We start from the raw sequence: 10,922 nt of genomic DNA, 5'->3' as shown, positions 1-10,922 counted from the left end.
ACAGAAAACCAATGAAAAACATTTGGAAAAAAATAAGAAACTAGTATTTTTCAAACTTCTTGCCAGCATTTAGCCTTGAAATAAGATTGTTTAATTGTATTAAATTTTGAAAGGTTTGTGCATTTTCTGTAACACAAAGCAAATTGCAAATTGGAAACAAAATGGTTATCATGAACCTTAATCTAAACTTCCAGCTCTGAACTCTTACAAAATATTGTATGTACAAAAAAAGATCAGTTTGACAATGTACATGTATGCAACCAATTCGGTGTGAAAAGAAGTTTTAATAGTCAATCTTCCAACAAATGAAGAAAAAAAAACGCACAAGTCTAATGACAAAGCTTTCTAGGCAAGCGCAAGACAAAAAGTTTCCTGTATCTTGTCAATTCATATCTTTTTCTGGATATCAGAACATATGTTTACAACAGAATATTACCATGATAATTATTGATACACATTTAAGTCGTAAATTTCTGTTAAATAATACATGACCACAACAGCACACACAACGATTAAGTTCGTGCAGATGATATAAATGTCCGGTGAATTTTCCTCGACTGGACAACTCAGAAGGAGATTTATACTTTATATCAACATCTTTTGAATAGTCTGGAAGAAATTTAAATCTCCCCAATTGTCCATAGCTGACATTAACCTGATGAACAGTTATGTGTTAACTTATATCGTTGTAATGATTTTGTTCCTGTCATCATTGTGGCTTTCAATATTGCTTTTCTCAGTTCAAGATTCGATTGATTTTTATGCCCCCGCAACGATAAGTTGGGGGGTATATTGATTTACCCCTGTCCGTCCGTAATTCTGTCCGTCCCATAAGTTTTCCGCACTTTTTTTGAAAATGCTTAAAGATATTGAACTGATTTTTTGTATGTGTGTCTTTCATGATTAGTTACAGATCGAGTTAAAGTTTCGTTCCGCTACGCTGAGTTTTACCAAAAATATGGGCCCTGGACTTTAAAAATTTCATGGAAATAACAGTTTTCCGCATTTTTTTTTTGTAAACCTTATTCCTGGATGCTTACCTTTCTAGAGAAGAAACTGTTTTTTCTTGTCAAAATTGGTTGCAATTTCTTTATTCATACCACTTCTATTTTTGTTGTTGTCACACGTAAGTAAGGAATCTACAGTAGAAGTGATAGGTATATTAGATATTGCCAAATGGAGTAAGCCAGCTGCATATGATGCTTTTTCTGGTAGTAAATACAGAGGTTTTTGTTCAACGTGTCATAGTTTTCCTTTCTTCTTTCGTCTTGACTTTTTATGAGCAACTCGACGGGTGTTTCTAGAAAAGCAGAGGACGCTTACCCTACCGGTGCACCTGGTCCATGCTCCAAGTTTTTAGTGGAGCCCGAGTTGCTCATTTGCTTTTGTTACTTTGTATGTATGATTTTAGTTACTTCATGTTCTTTGTTGTGTATGTCTGTTTTCCATGTCTGGTCTTTGTCCCTGGATTACATTCTTTTGATTACCGCTATAACCTTGGTTCCATTGATTACTCTTTGCTTTGTGTATACTTGGTTTACTTTGTTTGACTTCTATCTGCTAGGTTCAACTTTTTAATGTTCATCTGTTCCTTGTATTCCAAGATGTAAAATACAATCCGTCGTTTTTTTTACGTAATTACTTGCCAAATTTCAATTGTGTCTAGTTCTCTGTTTCGAGCAAGAAATTCTTTCTGTTTTATAGGGATGAACTTTATAAAGGTACTCTTTAGCATATCTTTCTATACCATTTAGCACCATTTGCAACTTTAAGTTCCCAAGTACCGTGAAGCACGCTCCATAAATTGGAATTATAACTTTAAAGTTCTTATGGATGCCGTCGAGGACTATGCAAGAAAATGGATAAAACGAGAACAAGAAGACATTGATTCTCTGTCAGAGTGGTTAAAGACCGTGAGGTCTTTAATTTTGAAACGAATGAAAGTTTTAAGTAGGTCAATGAGTGCCAAGGCTACATCAGTTTTCAAAGACCCCGATGTAGCAAAAACATTGTCTACTATACATGTTTGTTTGTTTGTTTGTTGGGGTTTAACGTCCGAGCAGCAATATTTCAGCTATATTCAGACAATGAACATGAAATGGACGATAAAATGAACATGAAATGAAAAAAAAAAGGATGGGTCACAAGGATAATAGGGTCGACAAATTTTGATTGCCACTGGAAAAAGGGGGATGGGTAAGGTCGGGCAATTTAGCATCCTGTGGCGGAGCGCAAAGGTTCCTACTCCTATCGAATACCACAGCAGGGTTCTTTAACGTGCGAGGAACGTGGCATCTTTCCCAACACGGTGCACCACTATGGTTTGCGGTCAGGTTTTCCGTATTATAGTCTGACAACCCCAGCATGTAACACGCCAGGGGTACCCCATTCCACCACCTGGGGCACACATCCCAGTTGCTCTGTGGGCAGAGCGCCTAGCCCCCGGCTAGGTTTCTGAGCACTATTTAAACGCCTTTTACGACAAGCTTAGCGCTGCTGCAGGCCTATTCTTTTAACACCTGGACCTGCACGGGGCCTACTATACATGACAAATATGTTGTCGTACCAGCAGGCAAAACCCAAAACAACATTGTTTTTGTCTGCAAAACGTTTTATATCCAATGTTTATTATCAGAGGTAGACGTAGAAAATAATAGCAGTGAAAAGACCTATACTGCTACCACTCTCTCCAAAGAAGAGATTGTGGAAAACCATGAATCTGTGCTATCCTCTTTTGGTCTCTCTACCAAGGACGATGATTGTGATTTATCGTCTATGTACTGGATTCCTAAACTTCACAAGAATCCATACAAACAACGTTTCATAGCTGGATCTGCAAAATGTACCACCAAACCTCTTTCAAAACTTCTTACTTCTATACACACAACTGTCAAAGAGGGTCTGCAGTCCTACCACAACACTTGTTACTCCCGTAGTGGTATTAATTCAATGTGGATCCTGAAAAATTCGAAAGATCTTTTTGAGGCATCAGTTCAAGACTATTATCTGAATATAATAGCATTAAAACCTATGATTTTTCAACACTGTATACTTCTATTCCCCATACTCAGTTAAAATCCCGACTTAAAACCATTATACATCGTTGTTTTTTCCAAAAAAGATGGTACACCTAGATACAAATATATAGTTCTTGGTAGAGATTCCTCATACTTTGTAAAAAATAATTTCAAATCATCTTCCAAATATACAGAGAAAGATGTTTACAAAATGCTGGAATTTTTAATCGACAACATATTTGTCCAGTGTGGTGGATGTGTTTTTCAACAAACGGTCGGCATTCCAATGGGAACAAATTGTGCTCCTTTACTTGCTGACCTATTCCTTCACTCTTATGAGGCTGACTTTATAGCTGATCTGATCAGAAAGAAAAATATCGTTTGGCTAGACCCTTCAATCTCAGTTTCCGCTATATAGATGACGTATTATCTTTAAACAATCCTAATTTCTGGGATTTGATACATCGCATCTACCCAAAAGACCTTGAGATAAAGGATACTACAGACTCTGTGAAGTCAGCCTCATATCTTGACCTACACTTAGAAATCGATGGTAAAGGAAAACTATTGACCAAACTTTACGACAAAAGTGATGACTTTTCATTCAGAATTGTCAACTTTCCTTTCATCTGTGGCAACATCCCTTCGGCTCCTGCGTATGGAGTGTTCATATCACAACTCATACGTTATGCCAGAGCTTGCCGAAACTACGCAGACTTTTTGTATCGCGCTAGAACTCTAACAAATAGGCTTCTGTAACAGGGTTATGTTGCTACAATATTGAGGTCATCACTACAGAAGTTTTATGGACGTCATCATGAACTCGTGGATCGTTATGGTGTATCCATCAACACTATGAAAACTGATTTATTCAACGGGTCATAGTTTTCCTTTCCTCGTTTGTCTACTCCGGACTTGACTTTTTATGAGCAACTCGACGGGTGTTTCTAGAAAAGCAGAGGACGCTTACCCTACCGGTGCACCTGGTCCATTCTCCCAGTTTTTAGTGGAGTCCGAGTTGCTCATTTGCTTTTGTTACTTTGTATGCATGATTTTAGTTACTTCATGTTCTTTGTTGTGTATGTCTGTTTTCCATGTCTGGTCTTTGTCCCTGGATTACATTCTTTTGATTACCGCTGTAACCTTGGTTCTATTGATTACTCTTTGCTTTGTGTATACTTGGTTTACTTTGTTTGACTTCTATCTGCTAGGTTCAACTTTTTAATGTTCATCTGTTCCTTGTATTCCAAGATGTAAAATACAATCCGTCGTTTTTTTACGTAATTACATGCCAAATTCCAATTGTGTCTAGTTCTCTGTTTCGAGCAAGAAATTCTTTCTGTTTTATAGGGATGAACTTTATAAAGGTACTCTTTAGCATATCTTTCTATTCCATTTAGCACCATTTGCAACTTTAAGTTCCCAAGTACCGTGAAGCACGCTCCGTAAATTGGAATTATAACTTTAAAGTTCTTATGGATGCCGTCGAGGACTATGCAAGAAAATGGATAAAACGAGAACAAGAAGACATTGATTCTCTGTCAGAGTGGTTAAAGACCGTGAGGTCTTTAATTTTGAAACGAATGAAAGTTTTAAGTAGGTCAATGAGTGCCAAGGCTACATATACTGATGAGTGCCAGATCATTGTTCCTGTCATTATAGCATTTGTGATTTAACTTAAATTATGTTTATCATTGATTGCTGTATAATAATTGCTAAACTGTTCATTGTTTTGCATTTGAGAGTATATCAAACATAAAAAAAAAATCGACCGACATTGACAATATGATCATATACACATTTATTTGCCCATAATTGGGATTGTACATGAACAATAACCAGCTTACACTGTGTATGTAAAGAGATTTAAAAATGTAGTATACATAAAATTGAGTGCTGTTCCCTGATCTATTGCAAGTGACAGTTTAGTCATCATAATAATTTTTTAGTTTGGAAAGAGAAAATGAATATACCAATTTTAGTAATAATTAAAAGGAAATGTAAATTTGTTGACGAGACAAAATATAGTTGTATGATGTTATCGTTTAACTTTAACTCGTTTTGTAGTGGTTGTGACTTTCTTTATGCAGCCACCAGAGGTTGTGACTTTCTTCGTGCAGCCACCAGAAGTTGTGACTTTCTTCGTGCAGCCACCAGAGGTTGTGGCCGTCTCTGTTGTTTCTGGTGTTGATGTAACTTTTTGTTGTGTTGACTCTACTGATAAATCACTGTCCTTCCTGAAATAAATATATAAGTTTAAACAGCATGGAAGAGAACTTCTGACAAATTTAAACCTTATTACGATTTGCACAACATTACGATAAAAAGATATTTAATTGTTTTGAATGCATGTTTTTTTCATATTGATAAACCTTCTGTCATACTAAGACATAATAGTCAATATTCCAAAAAATTGTGCCAGGAAAATCCATTAGAACAGAAATTTCGATACTCCTAGAAATATAAACTTTCAACAATCGAAATTTATCTTAATTTTTATAAAATATATTTTTGACATTTACACCATGACTCCTTTCAATCAATCATTAACGTTGTATATTTTTTATATTCATATATCATTTATTTCCTATCAACAAAAAAAGGAAAGTTAACATTTTATTCAACAATAGTAATACTGGAACTCTGGTTTAGTGTAGATACATGCTGTCTGTCACTTTTAATCTCCTATGACTTTGTACATGTGTTATAAGATTACTTTTACGTCATTCCTATACCAAGCAATCAGTTACTTCTCGTTGCCATTCCGTCTCTGTCAAATTGTGAATGAGTAGCATAGCTTTAATAACTTATATTCTTTAGTTAAATATAATACTGGTCAAGTCGGTTGGATAAAGAAATACCCGGACTATTTCAAATACATTTCAAAAGTATTAAACTTAAATGATAATAAACATAACATAACTGACAATTGAAAATGTACGTTGGAGAAGTATTAACAAAGCTTAAGTAAGTATATGTTGGCAATAAATTTGAAGTAATGTTTTTTTTTAGTTAACCCATGCTGCTAGTAAAATCGATTGTAATGTAAGTAACTAAAAGGCAAACTGTTGACGCATATCACATTAGGAGTGTATATAATACAAACTCTTGTTTTGTATATCAAGAGAGAACAGGACTGAGAGAAGTGAAGGAATGATGAAGATTAAGTTATGATAGGTAAGATATTAGGTTTCAAATTGTAGTTGTCGTAGTTGATGAATATTAAGCCCATAAACTGTAATAACATTGTTACTCCATCCAGTGACATTTTTATTTTTTTAGTCAGTACATGTAGGTAGCATATCACATCTAAGTGTACGACTTATTTTCGCTTTATGGTACAGCCCTTTATGTGTATAGTTAATTATTCCTGAATATATGCTCTAGGTGGATAAGATCAAAACTTTTTCCTATATAAACACTTTAATATTCATTAAGAAAGATCTGAAGCCAATTGGCAGCATGCATATATAAATTAAGTTTGAGCGCACATACCTAAAGTTCATTGATATGTTTAAGACATTTACCTTTGTTGTTGTTTTTGTCTGTCTTCCTTCTCTTTTTTTCTTATTTCCCCCAAACGGAATGACATCAACAACGCAGACATTTCTGTATTCCAGGAAATTAAATATCTAACCCTGGAACAAGTTTGTTTACTATCAGAATATTGCTACATACATTTACATCACAACCTCTTGAGGTGATCTATCTCACATTAATGGAATCGCAAGAACACTTCAGAACCAATTAGAGATTACTGTCTGACTGTAGGCTATTCATTTAAAGAATCATGCTGATAATTGGTAGGGTGTGGGCAAAATATAATACGACAAGAACGAGCAAATTGATTGAAAACCAAAGAAAAAGGTTTCAAGATTTTTCTGGAATCATGGATAACATCAATTTTATCGTTCTTTTGTTTCACTTGGTTGAGACCGTTTCCGAATAACAAGAAATCAGTTTTGATTTTTTTAAAAATTTTAACCTGATGGCCTATTGTAAGAAGTGTGATAGATATTCACCCGTTACTTAATGGAACACTCTTTAAAAAAAAAACAAAAACAAAAAAAACAAAACAAAACAAAACAAAATAAATAACTAAACAAAAACAAAAAGAAGAGAAAAAAAACTACAATAAAAGTGCTTTAGGAGGATTGGAATCGAAGTAAAAAAACTAACAAAATATTATTTGGAAATACTTTTTGGTTAAAATTCACTTTTTTCTATTTAAAACTTTTCAAAATATCGTAGTCCATCTTGCAATTCTGACACTTACGGTGTAGAATTTTGTAAAGTAATTTTTCAGATTAATATATTAACAGCTATAGTTCACTTACAAAGTACTTTTGTTCATTTTACTTAAATGACAGAAGACAAACAATCTAAAACAATAAACCAAGATATTGGAACAGTATACAAGAATACAAGGATACAAATACGTTACTGTGCGGTTGATTCTATAAAAGCTTACCCTTCCCGTGCACTTGGTCCATGCCTCCAGGTTTTAGTGGAGTCCATTTACTTTTATTGCTTTGTACGTATTATTTTGACTTTTTTTATGTTCCTTGTTGTGTGTGTCTGTTTTACATGTCTGGTCTTTGGCCCTGGATTACATTCTTTTGATTTCTGCTAGAATCTTGATTTGCTAGATTACTCTTATTCACAAGTCAGTGGTCCACTGAGGCCAATTGAGAGCATTGTACAGAGTGAACATGAAAATACAACGGTTTCAATGAAAAGATAGAGTTATTAATTGAAATAATACCGACTATTAACGCACATACAGAAAATATTTTTTATACAAATATATCTTATAGTGTAAAACAGTATATGTATAATAAAAAATATTACAAAAAGGATGACAAATTTGAAAAAAAGGAGGTCAAAGCAGTTTCGGTACGAATGATAATAATATACTTAGACAATTTGAAACTTGTCAAGATGTGTAAACAATTAAAACAACGCACAGTGAAAAATCAACCACTTGAGGAGGGAGGTTGAATCCTTTATTTTGGTAACGGTAAATTCGTTATTTTTTACTTAAGTTTCGGCTCTTTCCATTTGATTTTTATATATATCTCTGTTTTCAGCATATTGAACTTTTCTCATATTCTGCGGGTATGTGTCTTGTTTGTCGATCATTTCGTATTCATATACTTCACTTATTGCATCTAAACTTTTCAACTAAAAAGGCCATTGCAGAACCTCAAGATAAAAGACTGCAAGGCTAAACGACCTGACTGTCCTTGCCGAAACTCTCCATAAAATTATAGTCCTTCCGGTCACGTCATTACGGCAGATTTTGACATCATAAGAACAAGGTAGTACAATACAGTTGGGTCATTTTTGAAAATTTGTTCTCATTTTGTTGAGATAAAGCTGTTTTGAAGCAGTTTGCACAGAATTGTTTTTTCCATAAAAAGTGCATATTTTTGCAATCTATGGTGTGTGAAAGTTCAAGTCATTTATAAGTAATTTGGTTATTATTGTTATAAAATCCAGTAGCCATGGTAACATACTGAAAAAAAATATAACTGAGTTTTAGTACAAATCAGGGGTGCCAAATACAATGTTTTATAAAATATCAGGCACTTGTATACTACCACAGGATGAAAGCATGCATAGAGTAGGTGGGAAAAGGGTAAAAATAATAAGACCATTTTAAATTAATTCTCTCACAATTTTAGTTCCAATAGTTCGTGCAAAATAAGGTATTTCTGAAGTCAGTCATCTGATGCTGAGGAGAGAATCTAATACGGCAGGAGACTGAAAAGTTCCGGACACCACTCTGCATTTAAATTACACCTGTTTACCTTAACATATATTACATATGTCTATGTATAAATGCTTATCTACATTTAAACAATATATCCTCCAAATTTCAACTTTTAATTTTAAGTTTTACAAAATTTGACGGGGTAACTTGGTGTGCGAAACAGTGCGCCTTAATGTAACTGTATAGTGCATCCTAAGGTCCAGGGACAGTGAATCATGCTCCATAAATTTAAATTATAACTTAAAATTCTTATGGATGCTGTGGATGACTAAATTTTTGTATACTACAAAATTGATAAAACGAGAACAGGAAGACTTTTAATCTTGAAACGTATGAGTGTAAGTTTTCGAAGACTGCAATGCAGCGATGTAAACATTGTCTGCTACACTACAAGATCATCAGGATCTATGATTGTTCATACCTTTATTACATTACTTCCCATACCCAGTTGGATGCCGAATCAAAAGCATTATAAAAAATTGTTACTCCAAAAAAGACCTAGATAAAAATACGTCGTACTATGTAAAGAGTTTCAATACTTTGTAAAATACGCTTTCAAATCATCTTCTAAATACAATGTATACAGAAGAAGATGTTGTCAAAATGCTTGAATTTTTTATCAGCAACATATTCGTCCAATGTGGTGGATGTTTTTTTTTTCAATAGAGGATCGGCATTCCAATTCAATAGCTGATCTGATCTTAAAGAAGGAACAAAGTTAACCAAACATTTTAATCTCAGTTTTTGCTGTATGCATGGCGTTTTGTCTTAAATCCTAATTTCAGCTATTTGACGCTTCGCATCTACCCCCGAAGTACTTCAGATAAAATACACTACAGACTCCGTGAAGTTAGCGTCATGTTTGACAAAAAATTAAGATCGATGAAAAAGGAAAACTATTGACCAAACTATATAACAAATATTCTGCATTGAAGACTTTCATTTTATCTGTGGCAACATCCCTTCAGCAACTGCGTATGGAGATTTCATATCATTTCAAACTACACTTTTTGTACCATGCTAGACTTGTTATAAGCTGGCTTCTGGAACAAGACCATATTGCTACAAGATTAAAGTCATCACTAACGACGTTTTATAGTCGTCCTCGTGAACTCGTGGATCATTATGGTGTATCAATCTGCACCATGAGAACCGAATTGTTCAACGTGTCATAGTTTTCCTGTCCTCTTTCGTCAATCTTCGATGTGACATTTAGGAGTAACTCGGCGGATTTTCTAGAAAAGCAGAGAAAGCTTACTCTGCCGATTTGCTCTTTTGTCTACCCCGCACGAGACATTTTTTCAGTAGTTTGTAGGGTAGGGGGTGTTTCTAGAAATACACTACTGGTGCACCTGGTCAATGCTCCCAGTCTTTATTTCAGTCCGGGTTGCTTATTTACTTTTGTTTCTTTGTACGTGTCATTTTCCTTATTTCATCTTCCTTGTTGTGTGTGTGTCTAATTTCCCCGTCTAGTCTTAAGCTTAACCTTGGAATATATTTTCATTTCCGCTCAAATCTTGGTTTCCTTGATTACTCTTTGACATAAAACCTTTATCGTCGTTTGGTTTGAATGATAGTCTTTTTAGTTATAGCAACATCCTATGTTTCAGAGCTTAATTGGCTTTCTTTCACAAAAATGATAATTCTGCATGGGTTACTCAGCTCATACTAAATTCGCAACCGAATGTTTCCATTTCAATATGTATAGAATGAGTTTCAAAATCATAGAAGAGCTTATATATAATTAAGTATGATATATAATGGATAGTTGTCAAGTATCAATTTTTTTTTAAATAAATAAAACACTCAAAAACATTTGTATATATTTAAGTCAGTTGCTATACTCTAGACTGAGATTAAACAAGGAACCAGAACTAATTATATACGATGTCTTCTCTTTAGCTTATGTTATATTAAACGCGATATATGAATAGATAGAATGCTATTAGTATATTAGTTTCAGGAAAAGCCATCCCTAAGGCATATTTTAAAATGTTATGGTTGAACAAGTCTAATAGCATATGTATATCAGTATTTCATAATGAGTTTTTTTTATTGTCACTTTCTATCTAAATAATGCATGTATTTGTGAGTAAATTGATATTCAAAATTGATATCAAACTATATAG

General features: G+C 34.0%; 1 long non-coding RNA gene across 1 annotated transcript; it reads right to left on the bottom strand.

Moving 5' to 3' along the window:
- Nucleotides 1-4,794: 4,794 nt before the first annotated feature.
- LOC148611209 (uncharacterized) lies at nt 4,795-6,780 on the bottom strand. Its single transcript, XR_015924088.1, has 2 exons — nt 6,545-6,780; nt 4,795-5,254 (listed from the first exon to the last, which is right to left on the bottom strand). It is a non-coding gene; the product is annotated as an uncharacterized LOC148611209 (long non-coding RNA).
- Nucleotides 6,781-10,922: the final 4,142 nt, after the last annotated feature.

This window comes from Perna viridis, chromosome 7 (assembly GCF_037379345.1).
Source record: "Perna viridis isolate PV_CMFRI_1.1 ecotype Kerala chromosome 7, ASM3737934v1, whole genome shotgun sequence".
In the NCBI taxonomy this organism is placed as follows: Eukaryota; Metazoa; Mollusca; class Bivalvia; order Mytilida; family Mytilidae; genus Perna; species Perna viridis.
Note: the sequence above shows the minus strand (reverse complement) of the source record. Positions and strands in the feature narration are given on the sequence as shown.